Genomic DNA, 14,695 nt, shown 5'->3' with positions numbered 1-14,695 from the left:
ACTTCTCTAATAATGAAAAAAAAATTTAAAAGAAACAATTGTGAGATAGTTCATTGTATTTTTATTATATCTGATGACAAACTATAAAATGTACCCTCAAGTCCAATTTTCTTGATTAGAAAATAAACTGAGAATGTCTCCTCGATGTGTGTTTAAAATTAGAAGAAAATTGAGTGTAAAAGAGAAAGAAAAAGACCAGTGTGTTTCCAAAGACAGAAAGGATGTGTAAATATATAATTCCTGAGGTAATGTTTCATTGTTTTTTTAGAAAGCTTGGGCTCTGATTTTGATCATTTTATTGAAAACTAAGCAGCCTGTCTGTTTTTTGCCTCTGCACCATGAGGCCCCCGTACACTTCATTCTCCAGGCCTGAGTCAGGTGCTAGGGAACAGACCGTCACACTGCACAGTCGCAACCTTGACCTCAAACGGGTTGCCAGCTATGCCCAATATCCCATAGGGCTCTGCTCTCCTCAAAACCCTGAAGCACAATGCTTCCACTTCACCCTCTGTGCAAATGACCCAGCCATGTACTAAACATAGAAATAGAAGAGATCTGATGGGAACTCCCTCATCTTCCTGCTGTAAATGTAGAATTCTATTGCATCCGCATCCACACTACCCTTCAATAACGAGAGGAGGCAAGCTGCCTTCTACAGGAGGTCAGTCCCTCTGTTTGTGGGATTCCATCTTCCCTTCCTTCTTCTCAGGAACATATCCCTTTCTTCTTTTAAGTACAGGCATACCTTATTTTATTGCATATTGTTTTATGGCACTTAACACATACTGTTTTTTACAAATTGAAAGTTTGTGGCAATCCTGCATCGAGCAAGCAAATCAGCACCATTTTTCCAGCAGCATGTGCTCACTTCATGTCTCTGTGGCACATTTTAATTAAGGTAGGTACATTGATTTGTAGACATAATGCTGTTGTACACTTAACAGACTACAGTATAGTATAAATGTACCTTTTTTATTCTTCGGGAAACAAAATAGTTGGGTGACTGGCTTTGTTACAATATATTTGGTGTCTGGAGCCAAACCTGCAATACCTCCAAGGTAAGCCTGTGATCTCTCTCTCAACTGACTCCTACCCCTCCAGCTTGACTCTGCTCCTAAGCAACCATCTTTTGTCTTTTCTGCAGTTTCCCAGCAAACTTCTCAAAAGAGGTGTCTGTGTGCTCTTTCCATTTCAATATACTTCCATTCACTCCTCAATGATCCACTTTTTTTTTTTTGAAAGATGGAGGCTTTTGAAGGCTTTTGCCTTCCTCCCCACACCAGAACAGTCTTCCCTATGTCACCCAGCATCCCCATGATGCTAAATCCAGAAGGAATGTTTCAATCCGTGCCTTATTTACTTCCCAGCAGACTGACACATTTGAACCCTTCCTCCTTCTTGAACTATTTTCTCCTTTTCAATGAGATAACATACTTTCCTGATTTTTGTTCTACCTCTTTGGCAACTTTGCAACTGGATACTACCATATAACAATTTTCCTTCTCTTATAGGGACAAGTAAAATTAACAGATGTGAAATTATCACTTGTTCTAGTTTGCTAATGCTGCAGAATGCAAAACACCAGAGATGGATAGGCTTTTATAAAACGGGGGTTTATTTGGCTATACAGTTACAGTCTTAAGGCCATAAAGTGTCCAAGGTAACACATCAGTAATCAGGTACCTTCACTGGAGGATGGCAAATGGCGTCCGGAAAACCTCTGTTAGCTGGGAAGGCACGTGGCTGGCGTCTGCTCCAAAGTTCTGGTTTCAAAATGGCTTCCTCCCAGGACATTCCTCTCTAGCAAGCTTGCTCCTCTTCAAAACATCACTCACAGCTGCACTCCGTCCAGTTTCTTTGAGTCAGCATGTTTTATATGGCTCCACTGATCAAGGCCCACCCTGAATGGGTGGGGTCACACCTCCATAGGAGTATCCCACCGAAGTCACCTCCCACAGCTGGGTGGGGCACATTCCAAGCAAATCTAACCAGCACCAAAACGTCTGTCCCACAAGACCACAAAGATAATGGCATTTGGGGGACACAATACATTCAAACCGGCACATCACTATTTAGGAAGCACACTGTGTACCCCTTCCAAGAAATAACTTGTCTATCTTTAGGAAAATGGAAAAATAGTGCAGTCTAAAGATCCTTTTTTTAAACATTTGTTTCTCTTTGAAATTGGTGCTTTGTTTAAAAGCTCCTTAACCAAAGATCCTCTTTGAGAATTACCATTGCTGTCTCTTTTGATATTTATGAAAATTTTCAAACAAACCAAAAAGTTGCCAGAATTTTAGAGTAAGAATCTATGTACCCACCACTTAGATTTTTCCATTAACATTTTACTATACTTGCATTTTAACACATATATCCATCTCACCATTCTGGTGTTTATCTATCAATCCATCTTATTTTTTTATGCCTTTCATAGTAAATGCAGAAATCAGTGCCCTTCCCCCTCGACACTTCAACAGAATAACATAATAATGACAATAATACAAAATAGGAAAATAAAATATTACTTGTTTGATATTTATTTACTATTTTTGTTCAATTTTGTTTAGTATTTTTAATTTTGAGGTAAAAGTTACAAAATTGAATTTTGACAAATGCATACCCTTGTGTAATCCAAACCCCATCAAGATATAGAGCATTATCATGAATCCAGAGAATTCTTTTATGCTGCTTCACAGTCAATCCCTACCCTCACCCCACAGAGGCACTGTTCTAATTCTTTATACCAAAAATTAGTTTTTCATGTTCTATAATTTCATATAAATGGAATCATACAGAATGTGAACCTTTGTCTAAGGCTTCTTTTACTCAGCACGATGCTTTTGAGATTCATCCATACTGTTGTATGCATCAAGTCCTTTACTCCTTTTTATTGCTAAGTACTCCATTGTATGAATACACCACAGTTTTTTTATCCATTCTCCTATTGATAGAGACTTTGTTTTCAGTTTGGGGCTATTATGAAAAGGTTGCTATTTATGTTCTTGTACAAGTGTTTTTTTGTGGATACCTACTTTCATTTCTCTTGGGTAAATACCTAAGTGTAGAATTGTTAGGTCACATGGTAAGTGTGTGCTTAGTGTAATTGCCAGACATTTTTCCAAAGTGGTCATACTGTGTTACATGCCCAACAACAGTGGGAGAGTTTTGATTGCTCCACATCCTTTTCAGGATTTCGTATTTGCGGGTTTTTTGGTTTTTTATATTCTGGTGGGTATGTGTCCCTATTCTAGACCTCATCCTTCCATAGAGTTGAAGGTACGTCAGTTTACCACAAACTTCTGAGATAAATAATTACTCCCAAATTATCTCTAAAATGGATAAATTTTGGCTAGTATACATATATCAGTCTGTCAATATTTACTGTCATATTTATTGAATTTGTTATTGACTGGAGTCTAAAGGCAAGACTGGACAACTCCTTGGCCTTTGAAAGCTCATTTTTAGTCTCTTAATAGTTAACTGGCAATATTTTGTTTGTCTTCATCAGATCGCATTCAATCTTTCCTTCATTCATTCCATGTGACCCCTGCCCCCACAATAACATTCCAGGCATACTGTCAGAATATATACTAGAATAAAAAAGAAGACAAAATTTGGAAATGTATTGGCCTTTTTATTTCCTGAAAATGCATTAAATGTAACTTTCTTACATAGTCAATATTGGAAAGTATAGCAGACACTCGTTATGAACCACATCATGGCCCTTTGACCCACGTGTTTTTGGTGCAGCTCTGGTGAACTTCCTGGCATCGTGACACGTGACCCACAGGGCATCCCTGTGCTTTCTCTGAAGCCAGGTGCAGGGAAGCCAGAAGTGTGAGGGGAGTTAACATCCCCAAGGGCAACCCTTCACCGACAGGGCACGGAAGTCAACGGATATGCACTTCAGCCTCCTGTTCTATCTCGAAGTACAATTCTATATGATTCCTCAGAGGTTCCCCATAATGATGGAGACTTTTTATGATTTCCTCAACTCTAAAAAGAGCTGTAAAATGAGGTAAGATGTGACAGTGAATGGTGAAGAATGTCTGCTTTCTTCCACCTGGTTTATAACCTCTGGAATGCAGAGGTTTGAGGCTGATGTGTTGCCCGGGAGTCTGGTTATGATCTGTTTGGAAAATCAAGGACAAGATAATACCTTTCAAGTCAGATTGAAGGTGATGGCAGCAGCTGCTTTTCTGATTGGTGTCTCTCCATAGTCTCCAACCCTCTTCAGCTCATTACTGTCCAGGCATATGGAGTGGGTTAAGGCTTTGTTACAGCCTCTCTCTGGCTAGGCTAGCTCCAAAACGTTTGATTTCACAGCAGGTAATGGGATGTACCATTCAGCCAATAGTCTGTTGAGCTTCTGAGAGTCCCACAGTCTCTGTCCTAATTTATGACATTCCAGGCTCCTCAAAGCCACAGCGACAGGGAATGCTGCATGCTTCTCATTACATGACTACAGGCATCCTATACATAAATGCTATTTTTACAGTGGCTGCCATTAACCAACACACTGTGTCAAGCGTGTTATATTTATACCTCTAATCTTCCCAACTTAAGATCAGTCTGGTTCTCCCCAATTTGAAGATACAGAAACTGCAATTCAGAAGTTATAAATAATGTGTCCAAGAACACATAGCTAAAGGCAGACCCAGAATTCAAATCCAGGTTTTAAGACTCTCACACTAGTGCTTCTCAGCTCTACAAAAATGCCTCTCATTCAAAGACATTTTTGTTTTGATAACTATTCTCAATGTCTTTAGTCCTTTCATCCTAAGGCAATAGAGACAAACTTCAAAGCAGAAATCTGATAAGAGATTTTAAAGAAAGAAGTTAATTAGTTTTCTGGATGATTAGAGTGCGTATTCCCCTTCTGCTTGAACAAATGCTTCCCCCAAGTTAATAATGCCAAGAGAGGGGGCCTCCTTTGCCTGCAAAACCTTCAGGCTACAAACCTCTCCATAAGCCACGATGGTCAAATGAGGTCTCAAAAGCCATTTTGAACATTTTGAATAGTACTCTTTTTTTCATTGAGCATTGTACTCAGTGATTGATTTGAAGCACATGAATGACTAGATGGGTCACTTATTTCTATAAATATATATTATTAAATTACCCTGGCGGCAACAGAAGTCAGTCTCTGCAAAGGAGAGAATAGCATTTGTTCTTTGTCATGCTTTTATATTTAATGTGCCTCACAGAACAATTGGGTGGGCTGGTGACCTCTCAAGCACAAGCACTGATGTTTGTTCATTTTACATTGAATTAGCTTGAAAGTATTTGTAAAGATACAGCTGGAATATACAAGGTGAACTTGTATAATATGTGGCACAGAATCAAAACCAAGAAAATTCCATTATCTTGGATTTAACTCTTACACAAATTACATTTTTTCAGAATTCCCAAATAACATTAACATTCAGTATATAATATAAATGTGAAATTACCCTATAATTATTCCCAAAACATGATCCTTTTCCTAAAGTCTCATTGTATGCAGACAATTTACAGTTCAAAACCAACAAATTTAATGAAGTACAGAAGGAACACTGAAATCAAAAGACAAGGATTTGAAACCTGACTCTGCCACTTTCAAGGGCAAACATTTAACTCCTCCTAGTCTGCTTTCTCATCCGAGAAATGGAAACTGCAGTACTTTATTAATTTCAGATTCTTGTTGAAAGAATCAAATGGATCATGTCCCATCAAATTTGACTTAGCCTCACAATTATACTTGATGTTCCTCAATCAGCAATCACAGATTCGAATGACAAGAAGAGGTGCCATATTTTATTTGCAGTTTCCAAGGCTGTCTTTGTATTATAAGTAGATTGTTTCAGAATTTACTCCAGATGAAACGGGGTAAGACCTTGCTCTTTCCCAATAATTTTATTTAATTACTTATTCTCTATATTTGGTATATTTTGCTTTGTTTTGCTTTTGTATACCCAGAATACATTAAGATTCAACATACCAATCCAAAATGTTAATAACATCAATGAATTTATCACACAACTTTTTAATAGGTTTATAGAATGGGCAAAAATTAACATATATGGAAATAGGAAAGTAACGCAGGTAAGAAGGAGGAAGGAAAGAAGACAGGGAGGGAGAAAGGAAAAGAGAAGAGACTGATTTTGCTCACTTGATACTGGAAATTTTGTTTTGCTTGTTCCACTCTAGACTGATTCCCCAATTCTCTTATTGTAATTGCAAAAACACCCACATTTTCTACTCATATTCTCAGTTCTCCCTGGGATCATATATCAGATTTCCAGGCAAAAGGTCACTGATTAAGCTTTATTTGCAGAATTTCAAAAAATGTTGATAAATGAATGTATTCACCATTTTCCTATGAGAAAACCATTCCATCAAATTCAAATGCTTAGCTCTAATTTGATCTACCAGGGTCTTAATTAGGTTCTACTCCATTTTCTTTAGTATTTATGCAGGATGGCCTCTTATTTTCAATTCATACCTTCTTTTTAAATTTCCAAGATCTTCTTTTAGCATCTTTTGGTTTGAGAAGCTGTCTCCATATATACACCTACAAAGTTGTTTTTATTTTATTGGCAATATTATATGTACACAAGTCTTTCAAAAATAATTTTTCTGCTCCTGTTCCAGTTTGCTAATGCTGCCTTTTCGCAAAACCGCAGAAATGGATCAGCTTTTATAAAGGGGATTTATTTGGTTACAAAGTTACAATCTTAAGGCCACAAAGTGTCCAAGGTAAGTCATCAACAATCAGATACCTTCACTGGAGGATGGCCTATGGTGTCCAGAAAACCCCTGTTAGCTGAGAAGTCACGTGGCTGGCATCTGCTCCAGAATTCTGGTTTCAAAATGGCTTTCTCCCAGGACATTCCTCTCTAGGCTACAGCTCCTCAAAAATGTCACTCTTAGTTGTTCTTGGGGTGTTTGTCTTCTCTTAGCTTCTCTGGAGCAAAAGTCTGCTTTCAACAGCCATCTTCAAAATGTCTCTGTAAGTTGCAGCTCCTCTCTCAGCTCCTGTGGGTTCTTTGAAGTGTCCCTCTTGGCTTTAGCAAGCTCACTCCTGTCTGAGCTTATATAATGCTCTAGTAAACTAATCAAGGCCCATGCTGAATGGGCAGAGCCACACCTCCATGGAAATTATCTAATCAGAGTTATCACCAATGGTTGGGTGGGTCACATCTCCATGGAAACACCCAAAGAATTACAATCTAATCAACACTAATATGTCTGCCCACACAAGATTGCATCAAAGATGATGGTGTTTGGGGGGACATAATACATTCAAACTGGCACAGCTCCCAAGATAACAAATGTACACTGAAAAATTGGGAAACCACAAAAAATCACCTAATGGATAAAAATTATGCATGGTTGTACCCATAGAGATAGCCGTTATTAATGTTTTAGTATGTACATACCCAGTCTTTTTCTGTGTGCATGTGTATGTGAGTATATATACATATATATACACACATATATATAATTGTATTATGCTATTTTGTAACCTTCTTTTTCACTTAAAATTATATCTTATATTTTTCTATGTCATCAGATAAACTAAAACTTGATTATTAATGGCACCATAATATTGCCTTATGGATATACCATAATTTATGTAATTAATTTCCTATTCAAGTTCTTGGACATCCAGTTTGTTTTAAAAATTTTCAATATCAAATACAGTATAAATAGCATTAAACTAATTCTAAATACATCTTTGAACCCAAACCATTGGCTTAAGTCCATTTCTAAAGCCATGATTTGGAGTAGATAATCAATCTAAGTCTTCATCAAAAACACTTCCTTTAAGATGAGGTTCTCTAATACCAATCTCATTAAAAATTATTAACAATTTGAGAACGACTCTACCCCAACTATGTGAGATGCATTTTCAGTGGATATGCCTCCACATTTTCCTTCACAATTTTGACCAGGCAGTATGGTAAAGTAGAACGGGAGCAGAATTTGGAGCCAGAAGATGAGGGCTTTAAGTTCTGGTTCAGCCATTGACTATCTGTGTGACCATTGCAAAGTCATGTAATCTCTCTGAATGTTGGTTTATTTGTCAGTAAAATGGATAGCACAGAGTACAGTGAAGATAAATTTATTTAATAAAATGCTATACAAACTATTTATTACTAACAATGCGTATCTATTTTGATTATTTTATACCGTTAAAGAAGAGGAAAAAATGAGCCCATTTTCCTTACCAAATACCTGAAGCAAATGTTATGATCCTTTTTAGAAATGGGACTGAGTCCCAAAGAAGTTGAGTGCTTTGACTAAGCACATAGCAGTAAATAGCCAGGCTACTGTAGCTCACTAACTAATAATCACTTTCTAATAGAAAGTAAAATTACCAATAAGAATTTAAGAACCACTATTTCAATAATTATGGATTGTAAAAACTCATTATTCCTTCTCATTTTAACATTTTATTGGTAAATTAGGAGATTAAAAAGTCAATATAAAATTGTGTATAAAAAAGTCTTCACCAGTTGACTTCTACCATGTCAAGAAGCTGCAATTTCAGGGATTTTTTTTTTTTTAAGCAGCATATTTTTTTTTTCTTCCTAGTGAGCACTATTTTCTTCAAAAAAAAAAAAAAAATATATATATATATATATATATATATATATATAATCTCCCTGGTGCATTGTACTGAAATTTAAGGCTCTTTGTAACCCTTTGTATGGCTTCAAGAAAATCATTTGGAATTTTTACCACAGAAAATACAGTCAGAAATATTTTTGAAGATAGCATTCTATACATTTGATACAGAGAAATACTCCCAACTGCTGACAATCACTGTATATATTGAGGTACTTGAGAAAATCTGTACTTGGTTCAGAATTCTCTCACCTCTTTTCTTCATTCCATACACACAGAGAGGACAAGAGGGGAGGAAAGGGACCCCCTTTCTGTCCTCTCAACTCCTGCCTCGAATCTGACAGCCCTCATGCTAACTCCCCATGATTTGATAGCACAGAATCACTTCCCGCTCCTCAGGGACGGAAGATGTACTTACACTGAGATAATTGTGGGAGCACGGCCATCGCTCCAGTGGTCTGTCCTCTGTGATCCAGCCTAGTGCTGCCCTCTGCAGGCCGGTGGGAATGAATCACTACCTAAGACACTGGAATTGAGGCTTGATCATAACTGGTTTCAGAGAATAAGTTCAAGAACAATTCTGTAATTAATAGAATTCTCATAATTCTACTAAGTCTCTGCTACACTGGTCCACAGTCTTTGTCTTACTTAGTAAAGCTATTAGAATGTTCTGTCTCATTTTTTAGAATGCCTGTAAGATCGTTTCACTCTAGCATCAGTAAGAGAAAGTAGGAGGCAGCAGAGTATTCCAAAATGCTTTAGAAAAGACTCGGGTTAGAATCCTACAACTAGTGATGTGACCTTGGGCAAGTTATTGCTTTGAACTTCAGTTTTCTTATCCCTGAAATAGAGATGAACATATTTACCTTGCAGGATTTTGAGAGGAGTCAATGAGCTAATGTTTGCCAACTACCTGGTAAGCATTTAAAAATGGTAGCTGTGAAAGCCCATGGAATGTCTTTAAGTAGATTTCAATGTATAAATTTTAACATTTAAAATCAACAGAGGGGGGGAGGGACGAAGATGGCAGACTGGTGAGCTGTATGTTTTAGTTACTCCTCCAGGAAAGTAGGTAAAAAGCCAGGAACTGCGTGGACTGGACACCACAGAGCAATCTGTCTTTGGGCATACTTCATACAACACTCATGAAAACGTGGAACTGCTGAGATCAGCGAAATCTGTAAGTTTTTGCGGCCAGGGGACCCGCGCCCCTCCCTGCCAGGCTCAGTCCCGGGGGAGGAGGGGCTGTCAGCTCCAGGAAGGAGAAGGGAGAATTGCAGTGGCTGCTCTCATCGGGAACTCATTCTACTGATTCAAACTCCAACCATAGATAGACTGAGGCCAGACACCAGAGACTCTGAGAGCAGCCAGCCCAGCAGAGAGGAGACGGGCATAGAAGGAAAACAACACGAGAAGCTCCAAAGTAAAAGCAGAGGATTTTTGGAGTTCTGGTGAACACAGAAAGGGGAAGGGCGGAGATCAGGCCTTGAGGCGCATATGCAAATCCCGAAGCAAGGCTGATCTCTCTGCCCAGGGCACCTTTCCTTAATGGCCCTGGTTGCTTTGTCTATTAGCATTTCAATAACCCATTAGATCTCTGAGGAGGGCCGTTTTTTTTTTTTTTTTTTTTTTTTAAATCCTTTTTGCTTTTTCTAAAACAATTACTCTAAGAAGCTCAATACAGAAAGCTTCAAAGAATTGAAATTTGGGCACGTCAAGTCAAGAGCAGAACTAAGAGAGCTCTGAGACAAAAGGCAATAATCCAGTGGCTGAGAAAATTCACTAAACAACACAACTTCCCAAGAAAAGGGGGGTGTCCGCTCACAGCCACCATCCTGGTGGACAGGAAACACTCCTGCCCATCGCCAGCCCCATAGCCCAGAGCTGCCCCAGACAACCCAGTGTGACGGAAGTGCTTCAAATAACAGGCACACACCACAAAACTGGGCGTGGACATTAGCCTTCCCTGCAACCTCAGCTGAATGTCCCAGAGCTGGGAAGGGGGAGCAGTGTGAATTAACAGAGCCCCATTCAGCCATCATTTGAGCAGACTGGGAGCCTCCCAACACAGCCCAGCAGCCCAGAACTGCCCTGGGGGGACAGCACTCACGTGTGACATAGCACAGTCATCCCTCAACAGAGGACCCGGGGTGCACAGCCTGGAAGAGGGGCCCACTTGCAAGTCTCAGGAGCCATACGCCAATACCAAAGACTTGTGGGTCAGTGGCAGAGACAAACTGTGCCAGGACTGAACTGAAGGATTAGACTATTGCAGTAGCTTTAAAACTCTAGGATCATCAGGGAGATTTGATTGTTAGGGCCACCCCCCCTCCCCGACTGCCCAGAAACACGCCCCACATACAGGGCAGGCAACACCAACTACACACGCAAGCTTGGGACACCAATTGGGCCCCACAAGACCCACTCCCCCACTCACCAAAAAGGCTAAGCAGGGGAGATCTGGCTTGTGGAGAACAGGTGGCTCGTGGACGCCACCTGCTGGTTAGTTAGAGAAAGTGTACTCCACGAAGCTGTAGATCTGATAAATTAGAGATAAGGACTTCAACTGGTCTACAAACCCTAAAAGAACCCTATCAAGGACAGCAAATGCCACGAGGCCAAAAACAACAGAAAATTATAAAGCATATGAAAAAACCAGACGATATGGATAACCCAAGCCCAAGCACCCAAATCAAAAGACCAGAAGTGACACACCTAGAGCAGCTACTCAAAGAACTAAAGATGAACAATGAGACCCTAGTACGGGATATGAAGGAAATCAAGAAGACCCTAGAAGAGCATAAAGAAGACATTGCAAGACTAAATAAAAAAATGGATGATCTTATGGAAATTAAAGAAACTGTTGACCAAATTAAAAAGATTCTGGACACTCATAGTACAAGACTAGAGGAAGTTGAACAACGAATCAGTGACCTGGAAGATGACAGAATGGAAAATGAAAGCATAAAAGAAAGAATGGGGAAAAAAATTGAAAAACTCGAAATGGACCTCAGGGATATGATAGATAATATGAAACGTCCGAATATAAGACTCATTGGTGTCCCAGAAGGGGAAGAAAAGGGTAAAGGTCTAGGAAGAGTATTCAAAGAAATTGTTGGGGAAAACTTCCCAAATCTTCTAAACAACATAAATACACAAATCATAAATGCTCAGCGAACTCCAAATAGAATAAATCCAAAAAAACCCACTCCGAGACATATACTGATCACACTGTCAAACATAGAAGAGAAGGAGCAAGTTCTGAAAGCAGCAAGAGAAAAGCAATTCACCACATACAAAGGAAACAGCATAAGACTAAGTAGTGACTACTCAGCAGCCACCATGGAGGCGAGAAGGCAATGGCACGATATATTTAAAATTCTGAGAGAGAGGAATTTCCAGCCAAGAATACTTTATCCAGCAAAGCTCTCCTTCAAATTTGAGGGAGAGCTTAAATTTTTCACAGACAAAGAAATGCTGAGAGAATTTGCTAACAAGAGACCTGCCCTACTGGAGATACTAAAGGGAGCCCTACAGACAGAGAAACAAAGACAGGACAGAGAGACTTGGAGAAAGGTTCAGTACTAAAGAGATTCGGTATGGGTACAATAAAGGATATTAATAGAGAGAGGGAAAAATATGGCAAACATAATCCAAAGGATAAGATGGCCGATTCAAGAAATGCCTTCACGGTTTTAACGTTGAATGTAAATGGATTAAACTCCCCAATTAAAAGATATAGATTCGCAGAATGGATCAAAAAAAATGAACCATCAATATGTTGCATACAAGAGACTCATCTTAGACACAGGGACACAAAGAAATTGAAAGTGAAAGGATGGAAAAAAATATTTCATGCAAGCTACAGCCAAAAGAAAGCAGGTGTAGCAATATTAATCTCAGATAAAATAGACTTCAAATGCAGGGATGTTTTGAGAGACAAAGAAGGCCACTACATACTAATAAAAGGGGCAATTCAGCAAGAAGAAATAACAATCGTAAATGTCTATGCACCCAATCAAGGTGCCACAAAATACATGAGAGAAACATTGGCAAAACTAAAGGAAGCAATTGATGTTTCCACAATAATTGTGGGAGACTTCAACACATCACTCTCTCCTATAGATAGATCAACCAGACAGAAGACCAATAAGGAAATTGAAAACCTAAACAATCTGATAAATGAATTAGATTTAACAGACATCTACAGGACATTACATCCCAAATCACCAGGATACACATACTTTTCTAGTGCTCACGGAACTTTCTCCAGAATAGATCATATGCTGGGTCATAAAACAAGCCTCAATAAATTTAAAAAGATTGAAATTATTCAAAGCACATTCTCTGACCACAATGGAATACAATTAGAAGTCAATAACCATCAGAGACTTAGAAAATTCACAAATACCTGGAGGTTAAACAACACACTCCTAAACAATCAGTGGGTTAAAGAAGAAATAGCAAGAGAAATTGCTAAATATATAGAGACGAATGAAAATGAGAACACAACATACCAAAACCTATGGGATGCAGCAAAAGCAGTGCTAAGGGGGAAATTTATAGCACTAAACGCATATATTAAAAAGGAAGAAAGAGCCAAAATCAAAGAACTAATGGATCAACTGAAGAAGCTAGAAAATGAACAGCAAACCAATCCTAAACCAAGTAGAAGAAAAGAAATAACAAGGATTAAAGCAGAAATAAATGACATAGAGAACAAAAAAACAATAGAAAGGATAAATATCACCAAAAGTTGGTTCTTTGAGAAGATCAACAAGATTGACAAGCCCCTAGCTAGACTGACAAAATCAAAAAGAGAGAAGACCCATATAAACAAAATAATGAATGAAAAAGGTGACATAACTGCAGATCCTGAAGAAATTAAAAAAATTATAAGAGGATATTATGAACAACTGTATGGCAACAAACTGGATAATGTAGAAGAAATGGACAATTTCCTGGAAACATATGAACAACCTAGACTGACCAGAGAAGAAATAGAAGACCTCAACCAACCCATCACAAGCAAAGAGATCCAATCAGTCATCAAAAATCTTCCCACAAATAAATGCCCAGGGCCAGATGGCTTCACAGGGGAATTCTACCAAACTTTCCAGAAAGAACTGACACCAATCTTACTCAAACTCTTTCAAAACATTGAAAAAAATGGAACACTACCTAACTCATTTTATGAAGCTAACATCAATCTAATACCAAAACCAGGCAAAGATGCTACAAAAAAGGAAAACTACCGGCCAATCTCCCTAATGAATATAGATGCAAAAATCCTCAACAAAATACTTGCAAATCGAATCCAAAGACACATTAAAAAAATCATACACCATGACCAAGTGGGGTTCATTCCAGGCATGCAAGGATGGTTCAACATCAGAAAAACAATCAATGTATTACAACACATTAAAAACTCGAAAGGGAAAAATCAATTGATCATCTCAATAGATGCTGAAAAAGCATTTGACAAAATCCAACATCCCTTTTTGATAAAAACACTTCAAAAGGTAGGAATTGAAGGAAACTTCCTCAACATGATAAAGAGCATATATGAAAAACCCACAGCCAGCATAGTACTCAATGGTGAGAGACTGAAAGCCTTCCCTCTAAGATCAGGAACAAGACAAGGATGCCCGCTGTCACCACTGTTATTCAACATTGTGCTGGAAGTGCTAGCCAGGGCAATCCGGCAAGACAAAGAAATAAAAGGCATCCAAATTGGAAAAGAAGAAGTAAAACTGTCATTGTTTGCAGATGATATGATCTTATATCTAGAAAACCCTGAGAAATCAACGATACACCTACTAGAGCTAATAAACAAATTTAGCAAAGTAGCGGGATACAAGATTAATGCACATAAGTCAGTAATGTTTCTATATGCTAGAAATGAACAAACTGAAGAGACACTCAAGAAAAAGATACCATTTTCAATAGCAACTAAAAAAATCAAGTACCTAGGAATCAACTTAACCAAAGATGTAAAAGACCTATACAAAGAAAACTACATAACTCTACTAAAAGAAATAGAAGGGGACCTTAAAAGATGGAAAAATATTCCATGTTCATG

Source organism: Choloepus didactylus, chromosome 12, assembly GCF_015220235.1.
Source record: "Choloepus didactylus isolate mChoDid1 chromosome 12, mChoDid1.pri, whole genome shotgun sequence".
In the NCBI taxonomy this organism is placed as follows: domain Eukaryota; kingdom Metazoa; phylum Chordata; class Mammalia; order Pilosa; family Megalonychidae; genus Choloepus; species Choloepus didactylus.
Note: the sequence above shows the minus strand (reverse complement) of the source record.